This window comes from Anomalospiza imberbis, chromosome 1 (genome assembly GCF_031753505.1).
Source record: "Anomalospiza imberbis isolate Cuckoo-Finch-1a 21T00152 chromosome 1, ASM3175350v1, whole genome shotgun sequence".
Classification (NCBI taxonomy): domain Eukaryota; kingdom Metazoa; phylum Chordata; class Aves; order Passeriformes; family Viduidae; genus Anomalospiza; species Anomalospiza imberbis.
Window position 1 is genome coordinate 122,344,922 of NC_089681.1, and position 22,540 is coordinate 122,367,461.

The 22,540-nt window shown below is 37.5% G+C and overlaps 1 long non-coding RNA gene across 1 annotated transcript; it reads right to left on the bottom strand.

Moving 5' to 3' along the window:
- Nucleotides 1-17,879: 17,879 nt before the first annotated feature.
- On the bottom strand, nt 17,880-20,766 carry LOC137483324 (uncharacterized). Its single transcript, XR_011004429.1, has 3 exons — nt 20,616-20,766; nt 18,834-18,985; nt 17,880-18,303 (listed from the first exon to the last, which is right to left on the bottom strand). It is a non-coding gene; the product is annotated as an uncharacterized lncRNA (long non-coding RNA).
- Between the last annotated feature and the right edge of the window lie 1,774 nt (nt 20,767-22,540).

The window sequence follows — 22,540 nt, forward strand, 5'->3', positions numbered from 1 at the left end:
TTGCAGAAAACTAACCAGTAACTCATTACCATTTGATTGTATACTGGACATGAATATCTTGCAATATCTTACATTCTCTGCAAGTTTGGGCCAGTGCTTTGGCCAATGATGCAGAGCAGATTGCCTGCAATTGCAGGCAGTTTTGAATGGTAGAGAAGCAACTTCCAAATTCCAGCTTTCAGCAGCTGGAGCGGGAGGAGATATCCAGTAATTTCTTCAATACAGAATGATGGCCTTGTGATTTATACCAAATTCTTTCAAATGCAGGAACATAGAACTGAGCATCCAAATCTACACTTACGTGTTTTTCTGTGTGATGTTAATGAAATACAGTGACTTTATCTCAGATCATTTTTTCTATGGTTTCATCACGTAGTTCTCATAGAGCTTGCCAGAGACCAGATGTGATTCCTCATGCTGCTGACTCTTCACCTTTCAGATTTCTTTTCATAATGGAGGGCACCTTACAGACGTATGGGCTGAGGTCTCCCTGGGACTGCAGGCTCCTGGGGATAAAGCTGGGGGGAATGGAGTCAATGATGGCAAGGCTGTGGCAGCACAGCATAACATCCAATTGCCTCATGGGTTAAAGGAACGACAGCCTCAGAAGCGGCTGAAATGGGGTGATGGTTAGGCTGAGGTGAGTTCCACAGGAGGGAAGGCAGAGACAGTAAGGCTCGGCAGTGCCTCCAGCGGCCTGAAAATAGAACACTGGACAGCCACACACCTGTGTATTTAATTATGGTAACACTAACTTCAAGGACAACATCATGTACCCATGAGTTGTTTTTCCTACTCATTGAAGAGTACCGTCTTGATCCATATGGCCCCTGTGACACTCAGAGCAGACATAATGGCACAATGGTGACAGAATGGCACAATATCCTTTTCCCTCCTCAGCATCAACAGCAATGCCATTAACCGGTGTATGTGGATCTCTAATGTAAGAATTTGGAGGTCAGGATTTTGAACAGGTATAGTACAGAAACACCTATATCCCTCAACAGTGAAAGACCTATTTGCCTTGAAGAAAAGCCATTTACTGAAAGGAGCCTTAAAGTGCTTCCATCTAAACGTGAATGTTTTGTTACTATATTTTAATTTTTCCTAGGTCCAGTCAATGCTCCCTTATAGACATTATCTGAGAACATGTTGGTGGTTTTACCCTGATGGGATATTTTTTCTTTATTTTTTATGAGTAAATATAGGAGAACAAGTCTGACAAACCTCAAACAATTATAATCCTAAAGATTAGTTTTTTGACACTAAAAAGAGTTGAAATTGTTGGTGCTTCTAATTTTCTGATAAGCTTCATAACAATCGGTATTACTGCCTAAAGCTGTAAAATTAGATGGTGTACTCCCATAGCAATCCAATAATGTGAAGATTATTTCTGAAGTAGGTAATTCTTTTTTTTTTTTTTGTTATTTCTGAATACATACATGCAAATATGACATTTCCTTAAAAAGAGTCAGAAATATTTCTTGAATAGACAAACATTTTGCAATATTTTATTGCCAACCAGGATTCATAGGTTAACTGATTGTGAAGAAGAGACACCATAATTTATTCACACATAGTCACGTAGAATTTATTCACACGTAGTAAATTAACACATTAAGTCAAGTAGAGACATACAAGCTCAGCTGAGTAAGGAACTGAACAAATAAAAAAAAATGTTGACATGTTACATTTCAGTAGTTTATGAGCAAATTAATTATCCATACCTGAGACATCCTGTAATCTTTTACCCCCTAAGATTTTTTCATACAAGTTAATAGAAGAGAAGATACTTGGGAATATATATCCCTACTCATGAAGAGCTCTGAGATACAAGATGATGGTCCCAGTTCTCAAAGCAGTATTTGAATAGAGTATAAATGAACCGAATAACTCGTCTGTTTTCCCAAATGAGGTAATAAATGCTGATGTCTTGGAGCACATAAACAGTAAATTTATTTTCACATTTGTGAAATAGCAAGTATTTTTTTTGAATGCATGTCATTAAGGCGAAGTGAATGGTCTGTAACCAGAAAAAAAAAAACAGGAGAGCAACCCATTCAGAATTCAAGGGCTTAAGCTGTATCACTCAAGATAGAATCTCACAAATATTCTTGAATATTTTACAATCTTTAGGAATGAATGCAAGTTCATCTATATGCTAGTTACATAACACTGTCACTCTTATGAAAATAGAAAGTGCTAAAACTTCAGCTCTGCAAAAGGTATAGCTGCCCACAGTGTTCCAGTTTATGCGTTCCGTCCTCCAACGCAATGAGCACTTTGGTCCTGGTCCAGCAAACAACTCATAGATCTGTTTAACAGTTTGCACGTGAGTAACTGTCTTATGCTAAACTGCTACTACAGCTAAATAAGAGAATCACAAGGTCCTGATATCATAGATTACATCTCTTCCTCACTGTATCTATGAAATATAAGCTTTACACTTACCTAATTCACTGGGGTTTTATACACTACCATTCATAAAACTTAGTCTATAATGTGTCATATTCCAGTGAGAGAGGACTACAAAATAGATAAGCAGATTTTTTTTTCCTCTTACCATTTTCATCCAGGAGGAGATGCTTCTGGGAGCTCGAAGGGAATTTTGAAATTTGGAGCAGGTACTAAAGGAGCTGTAGCTACCTTCTCTCCATTCATGGTGTGTAATGCAATGTATGTTGGACATCACCTAATGGAAAGATGTTGCCCTGTCTTTCTCACCTCTTTATCAGCCTTTGCAGAAAGGGTGAATGCATAGCTTTTCACTATCTGTGCTGGTTAGCAGATTTAGGCAGTGGCAGTTGACAAGGCTTATGCTGTACTCATTGCAACATTGGGGCTGCTTCAGCATGCCCACCTCAGAGCTTCCAAAAAAGTTCTTTCTGACCAAGCCAGGAATCTTGCCCATGGCAATATGGTTCCTCTTACCTCTCTTTTCCCCGTGCTGTTTGTCCTCTTGCCATCAAAAACATTTTAAAATCCACATCAGGTCTGGCCTTTAATGACACACAAAGTAGTTTGTCATGACACAAATTGTGCTTTGTGATGCACAGTACTATTACTAATACTTCATCAACATTTTGCACATATCACATGATGAATGTGGGCTAGTGCATTATCCCATTTTCTGTGTGCATCATGAAGCTGTTCCCTTCAATCAGCATTGATGCAATCTCAGGTTTTTTGCTTTCTTGCTATTTATCCATCCGTGTATAATATGACACATTTCTTACTCTCATTTCAGTATGAAAACACCAAAAGAATTCTTACATCTCCAGAGCACCGTAGGTTACTTTTTACCTAAAACAATATTCAGATGGCTGTCACAAAGAAAGTTAAAGTGAAATGTCAAAAGCTGTAAGGATGAAAAGCTGCACATGGTAGATTCAAAATTCAGTGCACGGCAACTCCCTCTTAATAAACAAGCAAAGATTTATTGGAAGGAAAATTTCCCTGCATTTGAAATTTAACTGCCAACCATCCACATCCTACACATAACTGTCAGAAAGGATGTCTAAATCTGTCCTCATTTATAACATGTGTTGTGACAAGATTTGACAGACTCTGAAAGGGCTATAATTGCCACCTAAACATCCAGCATTTTGTCAACTGCGATCATGTTTAGAGAAAGCATTTATTTCACTTAAAAAAGCTAGCATTTTTTCTTTCTTCTGAATGAGATGACAGATTTTTTTTTCTTTCCTCATTAGGGGTTGCAAGTCAGAATTAAGGAATTTTTTTTGTTCATTTTTTCTTTTCAGTTTTTTTTCCAGTGACAGGAGTTAGACCTTTTCAGGCTAAAAGAATGATTAACTTGAGGAAACCAATAGCAATTTAACATAAAAGATGTTTACTGACACCACCGAAAATTTCTGAATGTCAAGCTGGTTTTGATAAGCATGTGTTCTGAATATCCCAGCATGAACTGAGGTCAAAAAGGGGGAAGAGTACCCCAATATTTGCAATTCTGTTACTCTGGATAAATGTGAAATAGTATTAATCTGTGCATATAGTCATCCTAATATGACCATAAACATTTGTAGAAGATAGAGATGGGAGCTGTTGATGATATGCCCCTATCCCATGATGTGAACTGTTGGTCTGAGAATTGAAAGAACATTTTGGATGAGGGAAATGAGACCTGTCTCTTGGGCATTAAAACTCCATGTAGTCAGGATTGCAACCAATGCATAACCAATTAACTGCCCTAATAGATCAGTAGTACACGAGCTGTTACCAGGTCTATGACTAAATTGTACTTTCTTGAAGTACTGAGCACTAAAACTCCCCACTGCTACAGCGAACACTACCCGACAGTATTGCTTCAACTCACTCTGGCAGCATACATGGTTCTTCTGTGTTTATTCACGAAAACAATCCAGCAGTCAAGTTTTATTAACAGGACTGTTGACAAAATTCAACAACAATCTGTGCTTTGGAGAGTATGGTTACTAGAACTGGTACTTTTTCATACATAGTGGCTGCAGTGGAGACATGGCAGCAGAGCTGCATACAAAGAGGTCCTGGGGGTCCTCAGTACTGACCTGCTTATTCTTGCCTGGCTTGCCCTTGTCAGGTGCACTGTTGGTGAGAACTGTTTGTCACCTGGCACATCTGTACTGTACAGTCATGGGACTTTTGAGGAAGAGCATGGTAAGTTCTTCCTCTTTTAGCTAGAGGGGTCAATAATGTGATAAACATTTCCTCCTGACTAGAGTTTGTCTAAGAAATGGATTGGGAAGCCAAAAGAAAGATATTTGCTGGACATGCTTGCATTGAGTTGCATTCTAATTGCAAGACTTCTACACATTATGCTCCTTAACTGCCAGTTCAGGGTCTCTTACTCTCAAATTAGAACCACTACTGGTTCCTTCTTAAACAGTTAGTTAGTCTTAATGGGTGTCCACAGTGATTCCACACTACAATCCTGAATGAGAGGTAGGATTCTCATGCTGTGTAGTCAATCTAAAGGTCAGTTTTAGATCAAACAACTCAAAAAAATAATAATCTGACACCAAAGAGTCATTTTAGAAACAGGAAAAGCCTCACAAACTATTAACTGCTCTTAGCCAAATGCATTTCCTCAAATGTGATTGGAAAGGACAACCCAACATCCCCAACATCCACAACGGCAGTGAGTCATTCGATACAACATCAGATGCTTAAGGAAGAAAACCAATTGATGCCCCTATCAGCTTTTATGAGCTCACACTGAGACACTGACAACCAGTACATTTCCTTAGCAGTATCCTTATAAATGGAAAGGTTATTTCAGGAAGAAAGTAAGTAACTGATTCAGGTCTATCTGTTTATCTTATCTATTTATGTGGGCATACAAAATTACTTCTTCTGGTTCATTTAGATTTGCATAAAGTTAATATCTGCCCATAAATCAGACTCAATTGAAGAAATTAATGAGGGTGTTGGGTGGGGTTGTTTCTTTTCCTTTTGTCTCAGATTATATATCCCTTATGTGCTGAGAACTTCTCAACATTCTTGTGTTGCAGTGATGTTGCTTGCTTAGCAAAGCCAGTCTCCTACCTACATGCTCTGATTCCTCTGTTGTACATAATGTAACAGAACTTTTGAGTTCTGCCCCTGAATGGCTATCGGGGTCAATGGAAGCTGGAGGAGAAAATATTACAAATAAAGGACAAATTTAGATACTGACATTGTGATCAGGTTTCCAGCAGCTCCAAATGCCTTTGCAGCTGAAAACAGAGGATGTCTCAGGTTTTGCCAGCTAGTAAACTCTTCCAAAGGAACTGTTTTCATCCTCTCTCTATTGATCTGTACTATACAGCTTGTAAACACTAGCATCCTGAATGACCTAAAAAATAAAAAGTGGTAGAGGGAAGTTGGAAAAGAGAAATCCTAGTATAAGAGGAGGTAATGGAAGTATTTTCTGTGGAATGAGGGTAAGAAAGAATCACCTAGGACCTCAAGATGTCTGTGATAAATTTTCGGAATTTTCAGCAAATTCAAATTGAATGGCAGAGCCCCTTTGAAGTCAGGTTGGAATTTATGGTCAGATGTATTATCAACAAATATCTATAATGAGAATTGAAAGTAATTTTTTTAAAAAGGAGATATTTTAGAAATTTTAAGCAAGTTACCTTTCTTTTGGAAGGAAGGAAAGTTCTGCTCTCTACTGGTAAACAATGAACAACTGTAAAAATTTGACTGAAGTTTACATTTCTAATCAACTGCAACACCAGTGCAGTATAGTAATTAAAGAAAGCATTGGTTTTTTTCACTCTGTCTTTTTGTTTTTATGATTCCTTGTATATGTCTACTAAATCAGACAGCATCTAACCTTGCAGTGGGAATACATCTGGGAGATGACAGCAAACAGGAGTTTTTGAGCTATTCCTTCTGAGAACATTCCCACACCTGACTTTGTATAGGTGTGAAATTAGTATTAAAATGTAGATCATATTTCCAAACCTTTCCAGATGCTAATTTGGAATTCCCTCTGGGGTACCTGTGTCTAGTTAGCAAAGTAGAAAAATAAACTCTTAGGTCTGTGAACCTATGCAGCCAGGTCAAGGAGCACAATAGAAAAGATCCTGCCTATCCTAAAACGTCATCCTCACTAGACCTAAATAAAAGGGTTTGAATATAAATGCTAGCTTCCATCAAAATTTTATGTACATAGATATGAAAAATGAAAATAAACCTTAAAAAAATGCAGTTAAAATCCATTCCCTACTCCAGGGGAGTTTTAATTATTTAGTATAATGGCTATAGTCATTAACGTCTGGTAGTAGCTGTCCTTATGTTTATGTGCTAATTACTCCATTGCCAGAGACTTTAGTAATCAGTCTTTGCATTTTGCTTTTGAGATCAGAAACATATTATGCTGGTTTTTTTCTGAGTCACCTTTTCCTTAATACTGAACAGCAAGCATTTGGTTGTTAAAATAAGACTAATATAGCTGTTTTGATGCTCAAATGGATGGAGTTGTGCAGCTCTGAATGCTAATAAGCTGTAGGTAAAGAATGTTTCCTCTTGTGGGAGTTTGCTCAAGCTAAAAATAACCAGCTGACCTGCCCTCATCACAATAACATTGTGGAACTTTTTTCTCCTTGAGTGACTGAGGAGCAGGTGACATAGCCATACATTTTAAGGAAAAAAGAGGCTGTTTCTCTCATCTACAAGCTGACTTAATGCTGGAATGCCATAATTTATGTATCTGATGGGAAACTTGCTTCATGAATTTGTACATAAAAATCATTCAAACATAAAAGTCAATTCTCCAATTGTTCTTTGTAACAAAACATTGCTGTATTATTTGTGCTTTGCATTCTCTTGTGTTGCTATGATACAAAGATGCTAACTTTAAGCAGGCTAATGGCCACGAGAGGAGCACAGAGGACCTGGCTTCAGCTCTCTGTTAGGAGGGCTGTAGGGAGGTCTGTTTTTGTGCTTGTCAGAGGCCTCAGCTGAATGTCCTTGCAAGAAAGCTTCTCTATGTGAGATAAAGAGCTGATCTTGATGGAAAGGGAGTGAAAGGTTTGCTCTCTAATCCTTACAAATGTGCTGTAGAAGAGCAAAAGAACTGAGAAATATGTCAAAAAAGACAACAATAATATTTTCAGATTCAGAATGGGTCAATAGATTAACAAGCACTTAGATGAAAACATATTTATCTCAAATGGTATGTTTCTCAATTATGTTTGTTCCACATTAATTCCCTCATTACAGGATGACTTAGATGCTGTTTGAGAAGTTTTACCTTCCATTTACTAATTCAACTGCAGGGAATGCAGCTGTGGCTGTTTATTGTTCTTAAAGACAGTGATGTTCGTGTTCTGTGACTATAAAAAGATGACTATACAAATACACAGGCAACAAATTAATTATGTTCTGGAGTTTTTCTCTGTAAAATTAGACTATTTATTTGGAAAATAATTAAATAGATACAAGAGTTCAGTTCGCCTTTATCACATGCTCAGGGTTTTATGAGAAAGGCAATAAACTGGAAGTGTTTTGAATGCCCCATATCAGCAATATTAAATGTAATGCATTTTGTTTTCTATAAAATGCTATACGCACTGGATTTTAGAAAATAAAATAGTTATCACACAAAAATAGATCAGCTGTGCCTTGTCAGACTTGAGAGAGATTTTACTTTATCATTGCTCTTAAAAACCTCTAAAGGAGAAGTTTACACAACCTCCCATGACATCTATTTTAGTACTTAGTAATCCTTACCACAAGAGTGGCCTTGTCTAATTTAAACTTTCTCTGCTGCTGCTTTGCAGAAGGGCTGGGGCAGTTTGGTGACTCATTGTTACCTACAAAAGGAACAATTTTTTTGCCTAGCAAAAAAAAAAAGACAAAACTCAAAGCCACTCTCTGACCATGTAGCCTCTATGCTGAGTTTCTGGGGACTATGAGTAAATCCTGTGCAGACCATCAGCTTAGAAAGCATAACCCCTACAATTTAGTTGTGTCCAGATTGCCTTCACACAATTTATGTATTAATTCTACCTTTGATAATACAGAACACATTTGGTTTATTGATGGCAACATAACCCAGCCACCTTGTTATATGAAAATAGACAAAGCTGTTGGTAAAACAACATAAAAAAACTGCATACCTCTGTTGTGGTTTAAAGCATTGGAAATTAAAAACTGTATATAAAATAAACAGAATTCACTGAAAATAATTACAGGCTTTTCTTATGGAAAATTGCATATGGATATTGGAATTCCTTGTGTAACTTCTTCATTCCCCAGATTTTGTCTTTCTCCCCATTGCTCCATACAGTCAATCACATAATGGAGGCTCTGAATCCACATTTTGGAATTTACTCAGGCACCCACATCAATGCCCTAACACATTCTCTTTGAGTTATTTAATATGACAAATATTAAATATTAGAGAAAATATTAAATTTAGATGCATCTAATTAAGCCTGTAGTCTCCAGTATATTCTTTACTGGATAACAACATGTCCTGTTTGGATCCTCTGTGATGAAGGTGATAAGGCTTTGCCTTCTCCGGAAATAATTTGAAGAGAAGCTTCTCTTTCCCCTGTTCTCCAGGAATGAGTACATTCATATGAGTACCCTCTCTTAGAGTTTAAGTTCCAGACTCCTTGTACAATCACCAGTGCATGTGGAGAATAATTAATTTCTTACCTCTTTGCAGTAGTCTTCTACATATTTGTCTGGTTGTTAGGTGTCAGTGTATGAATTTGTAGACCACAATGTTTTCTGAACTTATCCTACTTCTGCGTGGGTTTTAACAGCTCTTCTATATTTTCCCCAATAACAGTCTCTAAGCCATTCCATTTAATTAAAATCATATTTTCTAAAATCAATTATCTTGTACAGAGTAACTGTCAAGTCTTCAAATACAAATCCCATATAAATATATATCTTTCTTCAACTTTTCTAGAATTTTACTTGCTTCACATAAAACTAACTGCCACTTTTGATTAAATATAACTTATTACCTTCAAGTTGAAATGTCTGTTTTTCCAAGAATGTTTCTGCACTCTTCTTGGAAGACTGGGATTACGTAAAGTCACTGGCATTTTGATTTTTAAATTTAAAAAGTCAAATTATGATCCTGACCCTTCAGTGGTTATGCCTAATAAGCCTTCTTTCATTCAGACTCAATAGCAACTGCCTAAGTTATTTGAGATTTTTTAGAAGGAATTTAATATACAAATTTTTTTCCAATATGAACTCTGAGGAGAGAAATTACTCTGATATTCAACAGGATCTTCCTGCAAATACAGAAAATATAAGAGGGACTGAATGGAGGAAAATACAAGGCTGGTGATTTTGCAGTTCAAAGTATAATTTCTTGGAAGTGACAGACTCCCCTTGGAAGTACCACAGTCATATATGATCGTCTTTCACACACAGCACAGAGCTCAACAGGCTTTGATTTATTTATATGAACAAAAACATTTTAAAAGCTGTAAACAAGTAACCTGATAAAGTAATTAGTCATGCAATATAACATTGCTCTTCCATAGTTTATTTTCATCAATCATATCAATCACTGCAGAGTAGATGCATTAAGGGTGTTCCAAGGTTAAAGCAAATGCAAAATTATAAACTGGAGCCATAGCTTATAACCTGAAAAACTTTTTGATCTATAATTCTGAGACAGCCTGTTGTAGGTTTCAACATCAACTTCATGCGAATCTATTTCCTTTTTAATCAGTCTGTCTTTGATCATGGTGATGTTTATTTTGCATTAATTTTATGTGCCTTTGGAGGTAATGTAACTGTGATAAAAGCCAATTAGTTTTGCACCATCAAGAAGGACAATGAATTGTGACTTTGCAAAACAAAGATAAAATTAACCATTTGCCTAAATGGTACTGTTCATTGTTGTTTTCTCAGAAGGCTTCTTCTGTAATGTTCAGCTCCATGAACAAAATAACTCAGGATAGGCAAGTTTACCTAAAGTAAAACACATTCTGAAATGAGCACTACAGGAATGTAGCAACACTGTGCAGTAATCCAATGTGCATTTTCCACAAGACATTAGATCTCTCTAAAGGTTACATTTCACACACATGAATAAGTGATGCAGTGAGGAATAAGCAAGTGGTTCAGTTCTTGTGGCTAAGGCTTTTTAAATAAGTAAATTGAATTGGGTGGGGAATACTTCACACCAATCATATGAGGTTAAACAGGGGCAAGCACCAGATTCTGCAGCTGGGACAGGGCAACCGTGGATGTACGGACAGACCGAGGAATGAGATGCTGGAGAACAGTGCCAAGGAAATGGACCTGAGTGTCCTGGTCATTGTCAGGTTGAACATGAGCCAGCAGTGCCCTGGCAGCCAGGAGGGCCAAGCGTGTCCTGAGGGGCATCAGGGACAGCGTCGCCAGCCAGGCAAGGGAGGGGATTGTTCCCTCTGCTCTGAGCTGGGGCAGCCTCACTTCGAGTGCTGGGGGCAGTTTTGGGTGCCACAACATGAAAAGACATTAAACTGTTAGAGAGTATCCAGAGAAGGGTGACAAAGATGGTGAAGGGCCTTGAGAGGAAGCCGTATGAGGAGCAGCTGAGGTCACTTGGTCTGTTCAGCCTGGAGTAAAGGAGACTGAGGAGAAACTCACGGGCAGCTACAACTTCCTTGTTGAGGAAAGGCAGGCATGGATCTCTTCTCTGTGGGGACCAGTGAAAGGACCTGAGGGAATGGAGTTATTATATCTGAGGAAAAACAGACTTAAAGGGAACCATAGGTATGCTAAAGCAGAAGATCAGAACTCAAATTCCTATTGAGAACTTGATTAGCAGAGAAACATGAAAAAAAAAAGATGAAATACAATTACAAAAGTAAAAATACTAGGCTTGGACAAGAAGAGTGCAAAAATACAGTATTTCAGTTAAGATAATTTGAAATAAGAGCTAAGAGTTATATCCTGTTAGAAAGTGAGCATGAGTTAGCAGTTTCGTCCTGCTATGAAAAAGCCAAACATCACACTAGAATCAATTAACAACAATAGAGACTGCAGGAGACCTGGCACAATATTCCTGTTCTGTTCAGATGGATTGCATACATCACCTCCCAAGGTTGCATCCATTCCTCTTTATAATGCTGCTATAAGCACTGTTACAATACTTGCTTTATTTCAGAAAAATAGCTTTTCTGTAAACCATTGAGATGTTGATTTAAGGTTGAAATTTTCCGAAGACCTAAGTATCCAACTGCTACAGAATTCAGAAAGGTTTGTACACTGATGGTAACTGAGCAGCTCCTGAAATATTAGAGAATATCAGCAAATGCATAATTCCAGAAAAAAGATTAGTCACGTTTTAAAGTGAGTCAAAATGTTCTCATAACTAATACTTGAATCAGCTCAGATATTATTTTTTTGTTAATCACCTCTATTTGTGATAGATTGCTGCAGCCCAATTCACAACACAGATTCCTCTCTTTTGGGAATCCATGTTTGCTTTTCTGTAAAGGTAATAACAATTGAAATTTGATTGGGATTTTTCTCATTTTCAGGCCTGTGTTTCTCTGAAATCTCCCACTTTTTCAGAGAGACATTTCCACCTTTCTTTGTATTCTGTATCTAAAAAAAGGAATACTTAGGGCCATCTTATTGAAACAGCTGAATTCTCTCATGTTTCAATATTTTTTATTGTTTGAAAGGATACTTTGGAATCAAATCTGTTTTTCAAAAGATCTTTGAATTTTCACGTGCAAGAAACTTTTATATCTTTAAAATAGTCCTGGGACATGTTATAAGCTTAAATTTTTAAGGAAAAATAGTCATATTTCATAGCAATTATAAATACAATCAATTTCTTATTTTCGTGAGAACACAGGAGAGCGCAGGATTACATGCAATGGATAGCCTAATGCTAAGAGCAGTGATCTGTACAGAAGATAACACAGCATAGTGTTTCTATACTGATGTTTAAAGGAGAGCAGAGAAAACTGATCAGGTTATAAACCTCACTTGTTCTTTTAGAATACAGGCTAATTTTTTTTTCTAAATTTTGTTCAGAGACATGGAAAATGAGTCATCTCAAAGAATGAGGCTTCCTATTAGCACATTTGGAAATCTACTTGAAGATGTGACCCTCTGGAGGAATTCTGCAGCATTGGAAAAGGTACAGTGGTAGCAGTAGCAAATGTGTTTAGCACAGGGGGAGAATGAGAGAAAGATAGATACTTGTTCTGTTGACTTTACCTTAGTTTACCTTACTGTTTATTTCTGGTTATTGATGACAAGTTTCTAATATGCTTCTGTAGTAGTAGGAATTCAGGGAGTTAACAGAATATTAGAAGTGGGGAATAAACAGAAAAGTTTAAATTGCAGAAGAGCATAAAATTAACTACTGAGTTACTTTAAAGCAATTTGTTTTTCCATGGAAATTTGTACCTTTCCTAGCTGGCATCTTTTAAAAGATAATTTCACTCTGTTTTTCATGTAGTAATAGAAATATTGCAATTTCAGCAGTTCAATCAAGAGAATTTGACACTGTTTTGATGAATCATAGTAATGATAAATCAAGATAATTTTAATTAATATTAATGCTTAGAGTAGTTTTGACCTACAACTGAATGCTTTAAAATGAGAGTGCCTTAAAGAAAACCAACTCTGGATGCCTTAACTTCTCTATAAATATAATTTCAGGAAAGTCCAATCCATGGTAAATCATGTTTTACCATCATTCTTTCTGCTATGGGGGTGGTGACATTTCTAACACATTCCCATGTAGACACAAAACTTCCAAAACTGAAAAAGCACCACCTAGAGCTTGTACTTGACAACCTAAACTGGCCCATCTTTTTTTGTTTTGTAGTATGTATTTTTGAGGAAAAAACTAAGTGACAGTATGTCTACCAATGCAAGAAGATATTTATCAAACAGACAACTTGATTTCTGAATCTGGAAACAGAGATGGAAGAAACCCTGGTAATGAAGTCCTTTCAAGCCAAAAGCCTGAGAGATCAGGATTTTAATATTCTCACAATTAAAATAAAACCAAAAAGCTGAACCTCAAGAGACCCCTATAGCACATGGAAAAGTTTAATAGAATTAAAACCAAATTGCCAACCTTTTTTAATGACACCACTTCAAGAACTAGTGGTGCTGTCAGGGCCCAGTAGGCATGAGAGCAGAAAGAGAATGGGGATTCTGAAGTGAGAGATGATTGAAGTAGATTAGGGATCTTGCCTTGACTTTAATTGTCATTAGTGGAAAAAAAAAATCTATGAAAACTTGTTTTAGGCTTGTTAGAGCTTGCTTTAGGCATCTTACCAAGAGTTACATAAACACTAGAAATTAGGTTAGATTTTAGGCTCCCCACATGCCAGTTTGATGCCCATGTCTCTCTACTCCAGATAGATTGCATACAGTCTAGCATGCCTTCAAACAGAGTAATACTTAAAATGAAAACTTATATTACTGTGAAAAGTTAAAATACCCTTACTTCATTTAAAGAACTTAGGCTGTCTGCAAAGATTACAGTGGTAATCCACAGAGAATTTCTTACTCTTAAAATGAAGTAAATTTTTGGGACTGCTTCCCATAATAATTTGCAGCAATCTATTATATTGCTCAGTAATCACATTCATCTCAACTTGAGACAAGCTTGGGATTGGGTATGTATGAATATGCAACACTGCATTTTGAAATAGGTATAGCTACCCAAAAGCTCAAATCTGTTTACATTAAAACTTAGAAATTGTCAGTCTTATCAGCAAGACCCATGTTATTTAAGAGGCTTGAATCAGCAGCAATGCATACAGTGATATAGTTCCTTAGACTCTCTCCTAACCCCTACATATTTAGTCACTTTTGAAAGCAATATTTAGCTTTGGAATATGTAGCTAATAGTAGAAATCCTGAACATCACCCAAACTATATTGTCTGAATTACTTTCCCACAGGGATTTTAAAACAAAAAGAAATATATAATTTCAGGCTACACTGGGGACTTTTTCCAGTTTAAACCAAACAGCTGACCTATGGTTGGCTGACCTGCATGTTGGCTGGGTAGAGTATACTGTTCCCACCTCAGTTAATGGTGCTGAAGTTAGTGAGTCTGATGTGACCACAGCTGAAGTCACAGAATATTTTGTCACTGGCATCAGTTACAGCAGAATGAGATTGTTTGCTATTAAATCAATTCAAAGCAAAAAAAAAAAAAAAAAAAAAAAAAAAAAAAAAAAAAAAAAGGGAAAAAAAGCTTATACATCAGTTTCTTTCTTGGTAATTTTACTTTCTTCTCTGGCTTCTACTTTCAAAATATACTAAATTAATACATTTCTACCTAACTTTGAACATTTTCTTTTAATTGTACTTCTTGCATTTAGTCCATCAGCAATAACTGCTGGAGTTTTAAATTTTAGATTTTCCAACTGAAAATCAGCATTCTTGATCATTGGTGCATTTCAAATATATGCCTGAAACATCATCGTATGTCATTTGAGACCTCTATTAAAATTCTTCATATAGCTCAGGTCTATGTAGGATGAAAAGGAAATCTGTTCAGTTTTCCTAACACATAACACTCAGTAGTATCCACTGAGTCTCTCAGTTACGAGTTCTACTGTCAGTCTCAGTGATTACTTCCTATTAAAATAAAGGATGGACATTCCTTTCCCTTGGCTTTCTTTGCATGTGTAACTGAACACCGAAGTCATCAATGTGCAAAATTAACTTCCCTGCAGAGAGAAGTGTAACCTGGCCTGACTCCTAGCTGACCACGCCTTGAGCAGGAGGTAGGACTAGAACCCTCCAGGGCTCTCCCTTTCCAGCCTGAATTATTTTATGGTCCTGCATATTCTGAGCATCAGAAACTTTAAGAGCAAATAATGAAGCCGGGGGCTGAAAAAATTGTGCAGACTGCTCAGGAGCAGCAACCAACACCAAATACTTGAAGCAGCAGTTGCAAGATTACTAGAGACTATTTATTTAGTAGTTACTGACTGGTTTGGCCAAAAACACAGTAAGAGAAGAATTGCAGAGGTGTTTTAGAGCCAGTATCAGGCTCTTCCTGGCCATCTCAGAATTATAGAAAAGACTAATAGTTCAGGAAAGTAAAACTCTAGTCATACCCTCTAAAATAGATTTGGTCAGTGACATGGTTATAAGAAGAAATATATTTTAAAAAATCAGAATAACTGTCACCACAGCTTTATTTGCTTTCTCTTTCAGCATTTATAATGTTGCATTTACAAAAGATCACTATGCTTCTGCTAAGACTGCATTTAAAAAAATATGGAATAAACTGCCACCTAGAGTTAAATCCTTGATGTTAATTTTGGTTACATTTATATTCAAGATAGACAGCTTTACTATTACAATATTCAGGACCCAGGTACTAGCTGTCAGCATAGTCTTTGAACACTGGCAAAGGAAGTACACATTTGATATAGATTACAAATCAAATCTGATGATGCGCCTAATTTCTTGACTGATATAAATCCATTTAAAAATCAGCAAGGAGCTAGAGATCATTACTGGCATATGTTATTCCCACTCTGTTAATGGTGATCAATAGTCTGGGCGAGTATTATTGAAACCAGGGTGCCAGTTTTTCATTTGGCAGTCACTTTCTGTCCATTGGGACTGCCTGTGTATTAGCAGGTCTCAACAAATTTGTTAGATAGTTAATTTCATCCTAAATGCATTTTAAAGCAAAAAAAATATCTACTGCCCTCTATACCTGCTGCAAGAATTCTGAATTTTATTTTTTTATTTGTATTTAAACTGTTATTAACTATGTTAAGTAAATGTGATGTTGCCAGGTGCCCACCAAGCTGCTCTTTCAGCTCCTCTCCTCATCAAGGCGGGGAGAAAAGAAGATTAAAAGCTCATGGCTCAAGTTAAAGGCACTTTAATAAAAGAAGCAAAGATTATACATAGAAGCAAAATAAATACCAAAAGAAAAAGGAAGATTTATTCTCTACTTCTTATCAGCAGGCACTGTTCAGCCATTTTCTGGGAAGCAGAGCCTTAGTACTTACAGCAACCACTTCAGAAGACAAATACCTTAAGAACTAGTTGCCCATTTCCACCTTCCCCACACCCCCAGCCCGTACCTTTTATCACTGGAAAGGATATCACATAATATGGCAAATTCCTGTGGTGACTGTGGGACAGCTCTCCCAGCCTCCCAACCCCCTGCCCACCTCCAGCCTGTTGGCCTTTGGCAGTGGGGGGATGAAGAGACAGCCTTGAAGCTGTGCAGGCATCTCTCTGCAATAGCCAAAATACTGGTGTGTTATCAACATTGCTTGGGCTACACAGACAAGCCTCAGCACCACAGTGATTCTATGAGGAAAGTTCATTCCATCCCAACAAGTAACTTGAAAGTGCTGACAAGTCCTCTGCTGCCCTGCAGAAAAGTAATCTCTGCATTAAGGCAGATGTGACAGCTGAGGACAGCAGTGAATACTGCAAGCGGCCATTGACCAGTCCTTTGAATACTTACCTTCTCCAGACACTGAAGGTTTGTGTAATCGGATTTCCCAGAGCAGTTTACACAGGTATTTTTAAAAAATCTCCCTATTAGAGATACAACAAGAAGTAAATAAAAGATGCATATCATGCAGTCTATAGCAGAAAGGGGGATGGAATTTAGACCCCTTTAATATCTTTCCTTACACTAACACCTGTCAGTCCTTTAATGCAGAACAATTTATTACATACTCTTTTTTTGTACTAGTATTCTGATAGAATGTTGTTGACCAAATCATTCCATATGTTCACAAGTCTGGAAGCCTCTTCCCAGTAAGATTTTAATGCATTGTTCCCTACCAAACTGGAAATCAGATTTCAAATCCTACAAGCTGTGAAGAAATCTATGATTGAGTAGAGAGAATAAACCTAAGTTAGTGAACACTTATAAATGAACGGCCAACAAGATTAAGCTGTTCTGCCTCCCCCTCCCCTCTCCTTTTGCAACCAACTGATCAGCTTGGGAGTGAAGAAGTGGTAGATCAGGTTTGGTAAGCAAAACTTGCTTGAAAAGAGGGATAAGGTGGACCTCCAAAACAAGGCTGAAAGGGGAAAAAAAGAACTGATGAGAGAGAAAATATTACAGGGAATGGTTTGATACTTTTTCTTTTAAATCAGCAGGGCTGAGTGCCTCTTTGGTTCCTGAACTAACATCCACAGTACAGGGAATGGACGGGGGAAGGAGAATGGTAGGATAGCTCATGACTGGAGAGCTGTCATGGGTGGATGCAGGTTTTTTAGGATGGACAGACTCTGGATGGCAAGGAGAGGGAACAGCTTTTCATGTGTGAGAGCAACAGGGATGCCCAGAACTGTGCCCTGGGATGGACAATGACACAGTTGAAAGCTTATGGACTGGGATGAGAGGAGAGATCAGGATGGAAATATTTGGTGGGTGTCTCCTATCTCCTACAGACTGTCTGATCAATGAGGTCTCTTCAGACAATTGAAGCACCCTCACATTTGTAATTATTCATCAGGAATGACTTAAACACCAGTTATCTGATAAACAGACAACAGAGCAGACCACAAGCAATCCAGGATGTTTCTGGAGAGCACTGCTGGCCACTCCCTAGCATGGGCAAACAGATAGAAGGTAACTTTGGCTGCAGTGACTCCACATGACATTGTGGAGTTCAGGATCCTGAGAGAAGGAAACAATTCCAGTGAACAGAATCACAGCCCTGACTTTCAGGCCTCTTCAGGGGGTTACTTGGAAGAATCCCATTGACAGTCCCAGAAGAACGAGGGGTCTAAAAGATCTAGGTGCTTCTTAAGGATCCTTCCAGCTGATACGCAGGAGATCAAGCAAAGGCCTGCATGGATGAATAGTGAGCTCCTGAAAAATTTCAAATTTAAAGTAATAAAAACAAAATCAAAAAAGTAGGTGGTTTTTGCATACTCATTGTATTGTCACTATATACTGGAAGCATAATGCCTTGCTCCTCTGTAATAACTTATGGCAAGCCTCAAATCCACCAGTAAATTCTATCTTAGACAGTAGCTGATATGACATAACCATGTTACTCCCTGGTCATGGGAGTTACATGTTACAGAGCTGTCATGCAGCATTAAGTCTGTCACTAATGCTTCAGAAGCATTTTTAAAAGCCATGCTGTTACTGTTGCTGTATCATCATCATGGTTTGTGAAGACTGCTCACATCACAGACACAGAAATAGTGAAAAAGTTTGCACAAAACCATTAAATGTTAAAAAAGTTGCATCTATTCTTGCAATTGAATTACTTAGTCCTTAAGATACAGGGAAGCTGTGCAGTTCAGTCCATGTCAAGTAGTTGTTTATCAAGCTTATTGTTATAAAGTAATAAATTACTTTCTAAGTCTGCTCTGCTTATAAATTTTTCCCACCCTCTTCATGGACAGCAATTCCTTTCTTTTTCATTCACTTAATTTTGTTTAAGCCGGGTGACCTTGAAACGAAGGTTTTGACATGTAGTAATGGCAGATAATCCATGCCACACATTTGGAAATGTTTGATTAGTTTCACTATCATTAAAATCCTTTAAAAAGAGAAGAAAAAGAGGGAATATTACAAGGGGTATAGCTTGTCTGCAGTAACTAAGGATCCTGTTCTTTGTTTTGAGCATACCTGAGATATTCAGAATCAGAGCTTCATTTAGTATTGTTTGAAAGGGACATGACATGACATTTTCAAAAAATTAGAAATACATACTTTGTATTAAAAGTACATTTAACTTTGTGGAATGTCAGTCTTGAAGGTCTCAGATACCTAGGACAAGCAGTGTGAATACCTGGACTATCCATAAATGCATGACTATTCCCTAGAAGCAGGACTATTCCCTAGAAGCAGATTATTTTTTTGAATGTAGAACTGCTTTCATCTGCAGTATTTACATACAGATTTATTCAAGGACTTGTGCATCTCTGTACTTAAGTTCAATGATAGACAATTATCAAAGCAATGAAAAGCATTTAAAAAAGCGTATCTTTTTTTTTTATTCAGACAACTTTAAAATATAGGTTTCTAGCTGATCAATTTTTTTAAAAATTAAATCTATGCAAAGGCTGGGTTCTAACTCTACTAGTAGCTCAGGCAGCCTTTGTTCAATAAGCAGCCTAAGTATGCGGAAGATAAGAAAAAGGTAGTATAAAAATAAATTGCAATGACCCAATTCTAATGTGAACAAACACAACCTATGACCTCCACAGTCTGGAATTTTGAATCTCAGTCCCATCTGGAAGACAAGAGAAGGGGTCAAATATCCCTGTCTCTACCTGCCTAACACATTTGCTTTGCTACAGTTGAGTTGATTCACTAGTCACATGCTTTGCCAACTTCATCTAGGACCACTGAAATCATGTGAGTAACACTGAAGATAGTGCTGCACAGAAGAGACCTGCTGCTACACTCTAAATATGCCTCTGGCTGCAGAACCCTCTGTTTTGCAATTTGGAAGTCAAATTGCAGAGCTTAGCTAAAAGCAGCAGTTAATAACCTGCTATGACATCTCTTGTCACTGAACAGGCTAAGAGATAAAGTTCATAATGAAGAAACACAGAAACCAAACACATACCAAATTTTCCTTACAGACCTTCTTTAGAAATTCTAACACTATTAATGTATACACCAAGTACTGATAGAAAGGCAGGATTAGTCTGGAAAAAGTTCTTTCGAGGAAAGAAGTTCTTTCATCGAAATTTCTCAAGCTAAGTCCTGTTTCTTCAAGCACCCATCACTAAAGTAGTATCAGTTAATAGCCGGTGGGTTTATTCAGTAAGAGTCATAATCTTCTGACAAAAAGAAAGCAAAACTAATGACTAGTCTCGATAAAAGCAGTGAACTGGGGGAGGAGGACTGGAGGGAGCAGGCTGTCACAGTGCATTTCCCACCGCGCAGCCACACTCCGGCGCTGCTGGCCCTGCCACCGCAGGGCAGAGACCACGGCATTGCCCGGAGCTGCAGGAGGGCATCGCTAAGGACCCTTTCAACCCAAACCATCCCACAGTTCTCCAGCGTTTCTTGCAGAATTACGCATGGTAAACAGATCAGCATAATTCATAGCCCCACCCACTATAAAAGTCATAACGTCAGTACAAAACAAACGTCACTTGGCACATGTTGAGAAACACCACACAGGCCCTTTTAAATCATAAGGAAGCATCCAGTACCTTTGATTCTCCTTGGAAAGCATATTCTTGCTTATTTCACTCCTACTGCTTTCTCCACCAGTCCTCCCTCTATTTTCTCAGATGCTACTGTGGAAACTTAGATCAAGCAATAAATTAGTTGCAGACTTTTAGACAGGGAACTTGTTTTATTAACTCTACTCTGAGATGTTGAGCAAGGGGGTTTGAGAAGGAATAGGTTTGTAGTACACATGGAAAAATGAGAGTTTTGGCATAACTCTGCACCCAATAACAATCAATGGTAAGGGCCTTAACTTTCAAATAAAGGACAAGACAGAGCTTAAATGGAAGTCTAGGGCAGGGGCAGAAGCTGTGTGGGTTCAGGTCTCAGGTAAGGATTCTCACAGCAATTGCAGCCTCTCTGTGCACTTGAGGCCCTGACATGTGCCATATGTCTTCATTCACCATGAGGATTCCTCTGGAATTACAACCATCATGATGAAAAAAAGTAACTCCAAACTTTTGTTTTGAGTGGCTCAACTGTTAACATTAAACAATCAGATCATCTCTGAAATCCTCTCAGAAAGAGAATTATCCTAAAGGGGTCATTGAACATAGGTATACCTTTAGAAATATTAATAACACCAGCTGGGATGAAGACTTGGGAAAATACTTAATTTCCTTTAGTAATGATCTGCTTTGCATCAGAGAATGCAATTTTTAATCTTCAAGAGACTCTGTACTAAGTGATTGTTGTGAAGAATAAGATACAGTAATTCTTGAAAACAGTTTGTCCCAAATTTATAAAAAATGTGGGTTTTGACATGGCTGGCTGTCTGACAGATAGGAACTGCATTAGAGATATGTTCTGACTTTTAAAAAATCCTGTGAATTCATATAGCTATCAGTAGCTTTGTCCTTTGATTGGAGAGGTTTTTATTTTTAATTTTGTCTCAATTCTTCAGCTAAGCATAAAAGTAGAGCCATCATTGTGGAAGATGTAATGCACTAAATTAGGTCTCCTGGGGCCTATATGGGAAGAAAGAGGGAAATGTGATTAAAAGGAAATTCAGACAGATTGTTATGAAGCTGGCAAAATAAAGAATCTTACAGTATTCTTGAACTACTGTTAGAAGCTTGGGAGAATATCAGAAACTACTACAGATTTTCATGAATAAACATAATTATAATTGGATTGACAGACAATGTAGAACAAGCTACACAAGTGAAATGCTCATCAGTGACACCCTGTACTCTCAATCCAGGGATGCAAAACTCCTGTGGAAATGGCAGGCCTAGTCTATTATACACTTGAGCCACAGAGTAAGGGGTCATCCCTGAATACATATCCAGGGAATATAATGTGACTTAACATGAGATATATTGATTCAGAGGCTCATTCTTCTTCAGCTTTAGTTTATTTCTCACTTGTTTTGCAACTCCAAATTATATACTTAGTCCAGTACTTTAGGACCCCATGCATTAAACTGAATGCATAAGATTCAAAAAGATCACGATCAGAATTACTTCCTTATAATTGTTCATGGGTTTTATGTTAAAGCCACTATGAAAAAAAATGCAAAAGAAAGTCAAAAGATAATCTGACTTTTTAAAACTTGAATTTGTTTTTTTTTTTCTTTTGTGCACTTCCCTCAGAATTTATGAAATGGTTCTTCTTGTGCAAGCTCCCCTCCTGGTAACTTGGAAGCTGGTAGCACCAGTGACCACAAAAAGCACTAAGGTTTCATAGTTGATATATAGCCTCATACTCAGTGAAAAAGAAAATTACACCTAGAGAGAGAAAAAAGCTGCAACTAATGTTCGTTAGTAATCATCTGCTATGCATCAGAGAATGCAATTTTTAATCTTCAAGAGACTCTGTACTAAGCAATTGTTGTGATGAATAAGATACAGCAATCCTGTCTTTCTAGACAGATAGAATGGAAACATTTATATCCTATTTAACA